The 13151-nt window shown below is 35.2% G+C and overlaps 1 long non-coding RNA gene across 1 annotated transcript in view; it reads left to right on the top strand.

Moving 5' to 3' along the window:
- The window catches only part of LOC111508822 (uncharacterized), a 200438-nt gene that overhangs the window by 164193 nt on the left and 23094 nt on the right, over positions 1 to 13151 (top strand). Inside the window, exon 3 of the long non-coding RNA XR_012464640.1 lies at positions 8945 to 9122. This is a non-coding gene — a long non-coding RNA (uncharacterized lncRNA). The remainder of the gene's footprint in view (positions 1 to 8944; positions 9123 to 13151) is intronic.

Below are 13151 nucleotides of genomic sequence, written 5' to 3'. Positions count from 1 at the left end.
TGACTTCTGTTGATGGTGTACATTTTCATTTTTACAATCAAGTGCAAGCCCGTCCTGCACCGTAAAGATGAGGGCCAACTAGTCCGATATGTGCTATATTCACTTCGAAATAATTTCAATTCCAACAAAGTTTTTTATCCGTTACCACTCAAATTTCTGAATGAAATATTCCAGATACCATATTCGAGTCCGTTGATGTGATGCAGAACCACAACTCACAACCATAAAAAGTTCGAATAACTTGATGTTACGAAACATCTACGTCGCAATGTACAAAATTATCTCGAACAAACTCCGGAATTAGGCAAACGAGATGTAGAAATTATTTCGGAGGCCATTATTTGCTCGAAAATTAGTCGAGTGGAAATTATTCAAATGTTCGTCTTTCTGGAAAGAGCAGAAAATGATATAAATTGGAATGTCGGTTGGGTTTCTTCAAATGAGGTTTTTAATATATCAGTCGGCACGCCCTTGAAGGGTTGAAGTCAGTGCCGGTCTTGAGGTAATTCCTTGTTGATGTTACCACTAAAGAGACAAACATCCAGTTATAATATTCCTTTAGAGACAGATGAATCTCTCGGTGGAAGACCATTAGGTGCTTTTTCAGTTGTGTTGAACTGGTGACGACAAGAATAAATATTTATATTACCTAATTACAGAAACTTTCGTTATGAGATAAGATACTCCCGAGAGTCATTTTGAGAATCTAGTGCGGAAATCCACAAAGCATACTTGGGTACGTCTATTAACTTGAAAATTCAATATACAGAAACTCTAAAAGATTCAAACTCATCCATTATCTGATATCCATGATAATAATTATAGAATTTTGTCAATAATGAAGCTACACGTTAGCTTCATCAGTTACTGGCACAGTTATTGGCTATTCTCCAATATTTTTTATACGTGTATAACATAGGTAATGACAAAACTTATTAGGGAAATGATTCAATCTGATAAAACAGCCAGATTTTGCACAAAAATATGTAGAATACAATATTACTTATAGAAAAACTTGGGGATGGTGAGGGATGATATCTGACCTGTTGAATCAGGCAGTATTTGATGATGATGAATTGAAGGGGTTATATTTTCTTTCAGTTTGTGTCTGAAAGTTACTTCTTTGCATGATCTACACATCCATGTATAGAGTTACTTATTTTCAAATTGATTACTTCCTTTTTTTCTTTAGAAGATTCCCTCATCTTTTTTTGTATCAAGATGGAGTAGTAGAAAGCCAAAAACTTTCTTTCCCAAAAATTTATGATGATGTTAGGTTTTTTTATTGTCTAATGTGATTGTGAAGGAAAACTGATTCAATAAATGTTTGATTGATTTATTGATTGATATTTCATTGTCTAGCATTTCTAACAAGACAAATGTTTGAAATTATGAGAGATGCTTCGGTTGATGTGATATTCTATTCCAGAATAAAATGAGTCACCTCAATAGAATTTCACTAGTTCGGACTTCCATTGTCTAATATATAAACTGATTTGAAATCCCTGAAACAACTAAAAAAGAAGAATTAAAAATGAATAGCTGAAAATAACAATTATATTAAGCAAAAATAACCTGAAATGAAATAATAGTGAGATAAAATACAAGTAAAAATAGAACGATTGAACAAAAAATAAAGAAATAAAAATGAAACTGAAAATAAAAAATTAAGAGATTCCAAGCCACGTTAGTTCACGGCGTTTCGATTGTTAGTATCTACAATCGTCTTCGGGTGATGACTGGACTGATTCCTCCGAGAGAAAATTTAGACTTTGTTATTGTTAAGCAAGTTAGGTCCAACATCTGACCATTTTTGGTGAAATCACCAAGACACTATTCATTTTGAAACTCAACTGAACAAATGACTCAAGCAAATGGAGAAAATGGATACTGTTGAGAATTTTCAACTGTGCAACTGTGTTGCAAACTATATTATCCATAAAAGGTGAAAGTTCCCCATCAGACATATATCTAATTCGATTTTCATACTAACATCATACCGATATGAAAAGACAAACATTTCGAATATTCTCAAGATCAAAATACCTTACAGCAAAATTTCTTGATTACCTTACCCCGCCGCTGTTTCTCAAACCCCAACCGAGATCAAATTATTCGTCTAGAGAACCCGGGAGACCTATCGGACTTGCAACATGTTTTTGTCTTATTTTCTATTTACTTTGGTAGGATTTTATATGAGTTTCCGTCTTGTACCTTGAAATTATTTCGATCTGATCCTTCTCGAGAGTCTTAGATGAAGATAATTGAAGTGCATCAAGTCTGTTTTTTTTTCGGCCGACTGTATCTCTTGAAATATATAAGTTCCCAGAGACGGTAACATTAATTTGTTTTCTTTAGGATGAGAAAGTTGAAGAACACTAAACGGGTTAGCTTGTCAAACGACAATTTCTTTCTTCTTGGAAACTGTGTTGTCTGATAATTTACACAGGTGACTCATTTGGAATAGTTTCTATTAGGAAAAGCACTCAAAGGCCTTGTTTTTTTATATTCAAATTTGCATTGACATTTTCGTCAATTCTTGCTTATTGTGTTGTTGGTTGCGGTTGTTTATTTATATGTTTATGTGTTGAAAACATAATGAAAGATTATGTTTGATTATATATGTGATTGAAAAGGAGTTGACTACCTTCAAAGTTAAGTATTATGTTTCATCGATATATTTAATGACTTGAAAACTTCGTGTGTTACTATTTGAGTATTTTTTTAAAATCCTTTCTGATGTCGGTCGGTCGGTCGGTAGCCAAGCGGTTCGGCGTGGGTGCTTTGTACACTCACTCGAATTGACTGCCGTGTTGGTCGGTGGTTCAAGCCCTAGTCTGAACGATTGATCTTCACTTGCTACCGTCCAATCCGTGTTAGGAATCACACGTTAAAAGGTAAGACCTCGTCAATCCTTAGCTCGCACAAGTTTCGACTTTTGAGGGTTGTCGTTCGTAGGGGTGCGACAGCTGGTTAAGGGAAAAACAGATTTTTTTTAAACAGATGTATTGAATAATTTCTATAATTTCTACTATTCTCCTGATGATGACGACCATATGAGAAAAATGCGAAATTTGCGCTTTATAACCGCGGGAAATCTCAATGAAAAGTTTAAAAAAAAAATGAATGACTGCAGCAATACTGAATGGCACACTTTGTCAACACATTTCGTCATTGATAAAAACTAAAAATGATCCAATTTCAAGTTCAGCCAAAGAGCAAATGTTTCTTCTAGAAATCTTTCACAAAAATATGATGCACGATTAACAGAGACGTTCAATGATTTTTGCAGAGGAAATTCGTCCGAGTTGTTGATAGAAGAACCCTTTGAAAGATATTGATAACTGAAAGAATGTAAATTCACCACCGTTCTTTGCATTATACCATTCAAGAGTTGGTTTAATAACAAGCTTATCGTAAAGGAGCGTTTAAAAACTGAAGTTACTTTTTCATCACTGTTTATCCGTACCACTATATTTTCGTAGACTGAAATTTTGTAGATGTAGATTCGTTCCACGTTGTAGATATACAAAAAGAAAGGATTTTCAAATATTCCTACTGAGACGCCCCCACTGGGGAAAATAGGGGCACGTTTACATATGAAAATTACCTTTTCACCATTTTTTCTCCATACCCTTAAATTTCTGGTGGGTGAATTTAAATATAGTATCAGCATTGCACCCGTGCGAAGCCTGGGCGGCTCGCTAGTATTTCTATATTACGAAAGCTTCTGAATAAAATTATGAAGCAATTTTTAATTTTCAATGTACAGCTACTAAGATAGAATATGACATCTGAAGCCCTCACAACCAATCATAAAATAAATCATTTAGCATCTTCTTCGGTTATTACCATTCACTCTAGAATTTCCCTCCGTACACACGTTTATATTTGAAAAGGTGAAAATAAAGAATCATCTCCATAAACGATGCACTTCTTGACAATTATTTCAATTGGAATCAACATTGGAATGGAAATACCTCAGTAGATTAACGCAGCAAAATCTGACTGTTCTAAAAGTTGATTGAATTCTTTGTTAATTTTGTGTGGGTTTTAATATAAATAATGATAATAATAATAATAATGCCCTTTTTTTATTTCATAACCGAAACAAAAAACACAACATAACTTATATATTCAACTTACAATTGAAATTAAGGGCGAAATTCATTGTCCGTAATGAAATACATCACGGAAAATGTTCTTCCACTTGACCCTGAAAAGAAAACAAATGAAAAGAAAAAGAAAAGGATATTTTAATATAAACGCGAACAAACACCTTATATAAACAGTTTATTTCACCTATTCCTTACAAGATATCAATCATTTGATTCAATTTAAGTCTAACAATTAGTGTTAATATTCAGTTCAATTGTGAAATTTAATTTTTTGAGGGAGTTTGGGACAGAATTATACTTTTGACAAATTTGGTACCTGAAAGACCGCCTGAACACTTCTATTTTGAAATTTGGCATTGCAAGCATATTTTCATTTTGAAAACAAACATGCTTATTTACATTCATCAACCTTATTCAATGAGTCGAATAATACAACTTACTCCAATTACATTACAAAGTCATTTATTTCATTGCCACTCGGAACAGATCTTCGAACTAACCCAATCTAACTCTACAACTTGATGCGTTATTCTATGCCAGAGGTTTCAGTTTTACCTTTCATACTCTTGTCAAAAGACATCGGAAATTTTTCGAACTTTTCTCTCTCATTGGATAAACTTGATACATGTTGTGTGACGTCTCGATATAGTGGCTACTACGCTACGATCAGTGGCAGTGGCAGTGGAGCTGGAGGAGGAGATTAACAATACTGAAATAAACTACTAATAGTGTTCCATCATAAATATCAATGGAAATATAAATAAGGGATCACACGTTGAAAGATAAGACCTCGTTAGTCCTTAGCTCGAACAAGTTTCGACTTTTGAGAGTTTTCGTTCGTAGTCGACGACAGCCAGAGTTTAACAAAATTATCCATACATGAAAATTCTCTTAGTAGAAATGGAAATATAAACAATTTAACTATGGATGAGTCCGTTGATTTTCATAAAACTATGTGTGAGAGATAAACATATTTTCGCTCCCCCCGTATCCAGCATGGAATTACATTACACCTGGATATAGAAGGTGTGCTAAATACTAATTTAAACTCTCATAGAACGGGGCAGATAATAATAAATGAAGTACCTATCTTCCAGTATTTAATTTTGAAAATTTCGCTATTTCGCTATTTCGCTTCCGAGATGATTTTTTCTGAAAAGTTACTAAATATCCATTGCAAATGAAAAGCCGTTGACATTTTAATATATTAAAATATGGAAATTTTTGGCGAACTGATAAAATTTAAAATGATTGAACCTCATGACATCGACCGCCGTGGCTGAAATTTCATCAGTATAAATTTGAAACGCACCTGGTGTGCATCGAGCTATTTACTGGATAATAGTAGCAAAGAAAAAACATTGGCAATAGTCCAGGAAATAGACAACGTTTGTTATGATTCTGAAATTGAAATACTGAGAAAAATACTGATTGTCATAAACATCTATGAATTTTTGAGTGCTATCTGTTATGTACTTGGGTAGTTAGGCTTTCTTTCTTCTTACACTATCACCTGTATCAGATAAATTGATGACCCAGATCGATTTTCACAACCCATCTTTCAGCCACGTCAGTCACGTTTCCACTAACAATTGCACTAAAAAGTGAGAATTCAGTAAATTATAATATTAAGTTGTTTCAAAATTTTTGTCCGCGTTAATGTCATTTATATATGTAGCTCCATATTTTAATAAATATTTATTCTACTATGACGTGGTACATACCGATCTATAAAACAGTTTGTACTCTATGAGTACATTAATGTTGTGAAATTTTTTTCAAATGTTATTTTTCAGCCAATTTCTATTTATAATTCAAATTGAATCAAAGCTTTGCCGAAACAGCCCAGCAAATTAACCAGGCATTTAGAATTGATAGTGTAAATGAGCGCACTGTTCATCGTTGCTTTGCGAAATTTTTTCCAAAGATTTTTGCCTTGAAGTTGAGTCCCAAAATGGACTACCTACAGTGATACAGGACGAGGATTTTCCTGGCGAAACCTGACCCATCACAAACGGTAAGTGGGATGGCGGAAGATGGTTTAAAAATTATTGAAAAGGTCAAAGAGCTCGAAAAGAGGAGGCCCAACGATTTGAACGATCGACAAAATCTGTCACGTTTCGACGTCAGTTCTTCTTTGCTTTGCGCAACCAAAACGATCCTTTTTTGGATGGGATCGTCACGTGAGATGAAAAATGGATCTTCTTCGGCAACAGGGGACGTTCAGGACACCAAAGACGAAAACCTACCAACCACAGCCGCCATTGGTCCACAGCAGAGGTCCGATCCTCCTTCAGAAATCATATTGAGTGTCGAAGTTCTTTCTCACCCACCATATTCCCCAGATCTCTGCCATCCGACTACCACCTTTTCAAGGACATCGTCAGCATATTCCTTCAGAAATTTTCATGCTGACGGAATTATTCAACTTGTGTTACGTTGGCGAAAGTACACTGATTCAAATGGCGCTTATTTCGATTGAATTGAATAGGTGTTCACCGAGATATTACAGTTGGAAGTAGGTTCATAAAAACTTTTGAAGCAACCATTTTCAATTCTCAAGTGTAAACATCTACAGTTCTAGTTATAATAAACTGAATGCTGTTATCGAAACACTATTTATATCTCATGTGCTTCAAAATATGTATACTACTTTGAAGTAGTAAACATTTTTATCATTATATACTATAGTGTTACACTTTTCAGTTTTCAGTTTAATATCATATACAAGCGACATATTTACACTAAAGCTTCGTGATTTTTTCCTGATTATTCACTTACCATATACGTACTTCAATTATTGTAAAATTTTGAACTTTCATGAATAAACATTATCATTAGTATTATTATTATTACATTATTATATTATCTCTCTCTGTATGTAATCATTGATCCCTGTTCATATTCACATTGTTTAACAACTCAAAATCATTCCTCAACAGAATGCTCATTTGTTTTTTTTAATAAATCTAAGGTGTGTTTCTCTCAATGTTGTTGTCAATTCATTCAAAAGTTGTATTCCCAGGTATGATTACGGCTATTCCTACGAGTACTTGCAACATTATCAGCGGTATGTTTCTATTATGCGTGTATAAATTATATTTATCACATTGTTGGATAATTATTCTTCACTTATACCGTTTATATAAATGACTGACAAAGGTACCAGACACAGGGAAAACAAATATTGTTAGTAAAACAACATATTCAAAAGTAACCGGATATCTTTCTCTATCCACCAAACAGAACCGCTTTTCTTCCAAAACTTTTCAAAACTGTACTACTTATTCTGTCTGTTCCAGACAGCAGCAGACATTTTGATGGATTGTAATTTAGAAATAAATTCTAGTTTAAATTTGAATCTGCCCGAATATTGTTGCTCTGTAGTCTCAATATTGAGGAATTGGAAATTCCTCAGAAAATTTAAATTTGGGATAATGAAATTAATGCATTAATACTTTGTTTTGAAGTGAAATTGACAGATGAAACTTTCAAGATGGCGACTGGGCGCCATTTGGGAAAATAATTAAATGGAGAGGGGGTCTTGTGACACATCATTTTGAAGCTCCTGACAATATTTCACAACCCTATAATAGATATCTTCACCTAATACAAAATGGCGGAACATTCAATAATTTCCACAATAATATCGATATTTCTGAATAAAGGTATAACTTTTTATCTGCCATATGGCAACCCGATAAGGTTTATTAAGTTATTTTTTGTTTATAAAAAATTGCAGTGACAACAACCCTCACGTTTTCCGAGAAACACATACCTACCAGAAAAAATTAACGTTTGGGCAGGAATATAGGGAAACCATATTGTAGGACTTCTATTTATTGATCACATTCAAATACAGTTCAGGGGAACTGTATTTGAATATGCTGGAAACTACTGTTGACCCTCTCATCACTGAAATCGTCGAAGCAAATCCTAATGAATTCGATATAGAAATTGTATTCCAAAAAGATGGAGCACCACCACAGTACTCCATACAAGTAAGAAACTATTTGGATACTACTTTTCCCGGTCGTTGGATTGACCGTCGAGGTCCTACAGAATGGCCAACCTGCTCGCGAGATTTGACACCTTTGGAGTATTTTATGGGGATTTTTGAAGCAAAAGGTGTACGAAACTGAACCTTCTTCAATATTGGATATACGGCAAATAATAATTGATATTCGTAGATATATTGACGTTACTGTGTTCGAAAATATTCGGCATGAAATATTGGATAGCCTGTTCATATGTCAAGAAGTTCAAGGCAACTATTTTGAGCACCTTCTGAGCTGAAGTCAAGCTTATTAACTCATATTATGTAGTTAAATGTCAATGTATTCAGGCAATTATTAAAAGTTCCGCCATTTTGTAGTAGTTGAAGATATTGACATTATATTCTAGGGTTGTGAAGAATTTGTCAGGAGCTTCAAAAATATGTGTCACAAGACCTTCCTTTCCATTTAATTTTTCTGTCCCAGATGGCGCCCGCTCGCCATCTTAAAAGTTTCATCTATCAATTTCACTTCAAAATAAAGTATTCATGCATTCATTTAATTATCCTAAATTTCCATTTTTTGAGTTGCCCCGTTCAAAAAAATTAAAGAAATGCAATGCATACAATTGTTCATTCATTAACTCCGATTGAAATTAACAACTGAAATTAACTCGTTGCTTGGACTATTGATGAAATTAACATTTTACCGAGTATAGCCATTCACACTACTTATTATAATGTAGTTACACCATAACTTCCGTTGAGGTCTCAATAAAGTAGTGAGTTTATTTGCATAAATTGCTGACTCTACGTACCAATTTACTTTCAGGAATTCGGAAAGAATTATGCAGTGACGTGCAAAGTTGCGAGGGAACGAATGCCAAGAAACGTGAGCGCCTAGTTCACGAATTGAGGATCTGCATCAACTGAGGGGTACACACATGGACTTGATGGTATCACCATCCAATGAATGCCCCTCTTCAATATTTCAGATTTGACAAACACATGTGAGTAAATTCCAATTTTTCTCAAACCATCAATTATTGCTGTAATAGATAATATGTTTTCCATTTGAAAAATCAGCATGTTAATTGGCACAATTTAATGAAATTTGGTTTTTCTTAGAGTTCTTGACATTCTCAAAGATTTATTTATTCAACCTTGCTCAGTGCAATTATCGCTTTATCAAAAAAGCTGAAACGACAAAAATATAACGATAACAAATTGATGAAATTTCTCCAATTAATTAGTTCCACCAAATTGGTACAAGAAGACATAACCTCAAAATCTTCATTCGAATTATTACATATAGTTAGGTTAGGTAAGGTCCACAGTGAGTGGGTCTATTCGACCCTCCACTGCAACCCGCAATAGTTTATTGCGGCTCACACCTATTCAAACTCGAATAAATAAACCCAGCTTCTCAATGTTGAGTGGATTTTCAGGTCAGATGGTAAGAGTACGGCTCTGGCGAACTCTGAAAACTTGACTCGGTCCCCAGCGGGGCAGGCACGAAGTATGTGCTCTGCTGTTTCATCATCTTCGAAACAGAGGCGACACAGTCCGAGTCTCTGCATATGATGATTCAAATGACAGTGACCTGTAAGAAGGCCTGTTAGACATCGTAGTTCATCCCTACTATAGTCCAACAACTCCTTGGTGTCAAGCTTCGAAGGGTGAATAAACACCTTGGAGTTAGCCAATCCTGGATGATTCTGCCAGAAGTCCATACATCTTCCTTGTCATCCAGGTTTGTTTGTCAAAGCCTAAAGCGATGCCAATGACAGGTTCTGGTCCTATGAAGCTGCTTGCAGCCCCTTTTTTCGCAAGGAAGTAATAATAATAATAATAATAATAATATTTATTTCAGAATATTAATACAAAGAATGATACAAAATTTCGATATATAATGAAATAAATATGGTTGAACTCCACGAGGGTTTCCCCTGTATGTGGAGGGGGTAGGAATAATTTAATAACTACGGATATATTAGCAAATTAATACATATTGACACAATAACACAGTCTGGACAGTCACACACACATATTCACGATAATTATACTCACTTATATGAAGACTATTCACAATACAACATTAATAAAATCCGTGGAGGATTACAGCAGCTTCATTGCCTTCCAGACCAGTATGGCCAGGAATCTAGACCAGAGACAATCTGTTAAGTCTTTCTATCGAGAAAAGTCGTTTTTGGTTATTGGCTACCAATTTAGATGTCAATCGGTAGGAGCCAAGAGCTTCCAACGCCGCTTGACTGTCCGAAAATATTTTCATTGACTTATGTACGAAGTTGGAATCTTCCAATCTCTCCGCACACAATTCGATAGCGTAAATTTTCGCTTGAAATACGGTTGAATAGGTTCCTAGGCAGGTTGATATGTCTGTCCTGGTCTGCGACTGAAAACACCTGCCAAAACCGGAAGGTGTTTTTGATCCATCTGTGAACCAACAACTATCTGTTCTCAATATTTCCTTCTCCCAAGGAGACAGGGTGGATCCTTCGGGATCGGGATCGGGACAGTACTTTATAAGGCAGTTCGTAGTTGACAGTTGGAGCATAAAATCAGAGTTCATTTCCAGAATGCTGAGACTTCCAGTGTCAACCAACAGTCTGTTGCACTCTGCATTAAATTGATTTGGGCAACTGGCATCTAGTCTTTTTTTCCAGAAAAATGTGGAGAGGAGGTAGATCTAGAAGGATATCCATGGCCGTGTAAAATTTTTTCCAAGTGAGCGTTCCAGGTGAGTTTTTTATCAAGGACAATGCCAAGACAATGTCAACAAATTAGTTCCAACTAATACAAGACATCACCTAGAAATTCTCATTCAAATAATTACATATATCAGTTAGTGGTATAACATTAGTTCAAATTGTCTTATTGTTTACACTGATATATTTCCAGATCATCTCGAAGCTAAAGTAACTCAAACTTGGTTTAAAGGAACTTTTCTCCTCCATTGAGCACACATTTCTCTTCATTTTCAACAAGTACCTGAATTTTCTTCTAAAATAAATGTTCTTTTTCCCTTTGTTTGAATATGATTGACAATGTTTCATGATGAATATCATAAGTTCAGACTTCTATTGTCTAATATATAAAATGATTTGAAATCCTTGAAACAACTAAAACAGAAGAATTCAAAATGAATAGCTGAAAATAACAATTATATTAAGCAAAAAAACCTGAAACGAAATAATAGTGAAATAAAATACAAGTAAAAATAGAACAATTGAACAAAAAATAAAAAAGTTAAGAGATTCCAAGCCAAATTACTTCACGACGTTTCGATTGTTAGTATCCACAATCGTCTTCGGGTGATGACTGAACTAATTCCTGTGAAAGATGACTATTTATGGGTCATTCGAGTACTTTCACTTTTCTCCGCTTTCCTTTTTCCGCCTTTACTGGTTTAGTGGGAGATGATCGCCTGATTTTGGGTTTCAATATGTTGCTTATCTCTACCTTAGCTTGACTAAATACATTGTTGGACAACATGTATGCGGCTTCTTAGAATTTCCTCCTAAACCAGTGTTCCTCTCTGTGTATGAGCTCAGCTTGAGCTCATTGTATGAGCTCAGCTATTCCTGATTTGCTGGTTTCCCCTCGCTGTGTATGTTTCTTTTGTTCGGCAATGCGAACATTCAATAGATTTTCCACACTCACAGGATATCCGGTAAATTTAATTCTTGGAATCGCAGTCCGCCTTTGGTGGCCTGGTTTTCGTGAAGCTGCTACGGATAGTGTTTCCGAATCTGAAGCACGTTCTGATGTTGTACTTGGAACCAATTCTTCTTATCCTTTCCGATAATCCTCTGATGTGGGAAAGTGCAAGCACTGGTTCTGACGGCTTCTCTTCTTTGCGAGGCTCCTGCTGTCTTTCAAGCCAAAGTCTGTTCTACCATTGCTTTGGAGTAGCCGTTCCGTTGAAGATCATTTTTAATGATGTCTAGTTCCTTCTCTCGAGACCTTCCTTCGTATCACAGAGCCCGAAAGCACGGTTTAATAGAGTCTTCATGATTCTTCTTTTAGTTGATTGATATTGGTTGGATTCGTGGTTCAGATACTGTTTCGTATGAGTGGATTTTCGGTATACAGATGTTTTCCACTTAGTGTCGGTCCTCTTCACCAATACATCTAAGAATGGCAATTCGTTGTGGAAGTCCTTCTCCAATGTGAAAGTGATGAAAGGTCTTACGCTGTTGATGTGTTTCAGGAAGGAGACTAGTTCAGTATTTCCATGGTTCCATATTATGAAGGTGTCGTCAACGTATCTCAACCAGACTCGGGGTATCTTGTGGGCTTCTTCAATGGCCAGAGTTTCAAACCACTCCATATATATGTTGGCTATAACTGGTGAAAGTGGCGATCCCATTGGCAGTCCCACACCTTGTGTAAAGAGTTCGTCTTCCAGTTGGAAGTAACAGTTTCGTACACAGCATCCTAGTAATTCCATAACAACTTCTATAGATAAATTCTTTTTATCTTTCAGGTCCTCGTCTTCAGATAGCTTCCTCTATATGATTTGGAGTGCTTCTTCGACCGGAACGTTGGTGTGAACGTTTTCCACGTAAAAACTAATTAGTTGATCTTCCTGTGTGACTTCAATTGCCCCTAGTAGTTCGACAAAATGCCTTGAATTTTCCACATAAGACGATGTTCCAATTGTTTTATTTTTACTCGTATGTCACTATTATTTCATTTCAGGTTTTTTTTTGCTTGATATAATTGTTATTTTCAGCTATTCATTTTTAATCCTTCTTTTATTTTCATTTCTTTCAGGGATTTCAAATCATTTTATATAATATCAGACAATGGAAGTCCGAAGCCATGAAATTCTTCTTTTTCCCTCTTGGCTAGTAAAAAAAATGCGACATTCCGATGATTACTATTAAGGCTGAAACATATCACAGATACTTCAATATCTTAAAATAAGCTTTGTTTGACTTCTTTCGAGCGTCAATATATTATTGCCCATCATTCACAAAAAAGGTCCAACAGTACCTAATAAACTGGGTTAT

Source organism: Leptinotarsa decemlineata, unplaced genomic scaffold (genome assembly GCF_025532065.1).
Source record: "Leptinotarsa decemlineata unplaced genomic scaffold, Ldec_3_MD MMD2_tig00000026_RagTag_RagTag, whole genome shotgun sequence".
Classification (NCBI taxonomy): domain Eukaryota; kingdom Metazoa; phylum Arthropoda; class Insecta; order Coleoptera; family Chrysomelidae; genus Leptinotarsa; species Leptinotarsa decemlineata.
This window is presented reverse-complemented; position numbering and strand designations above follow the sequence as displayed.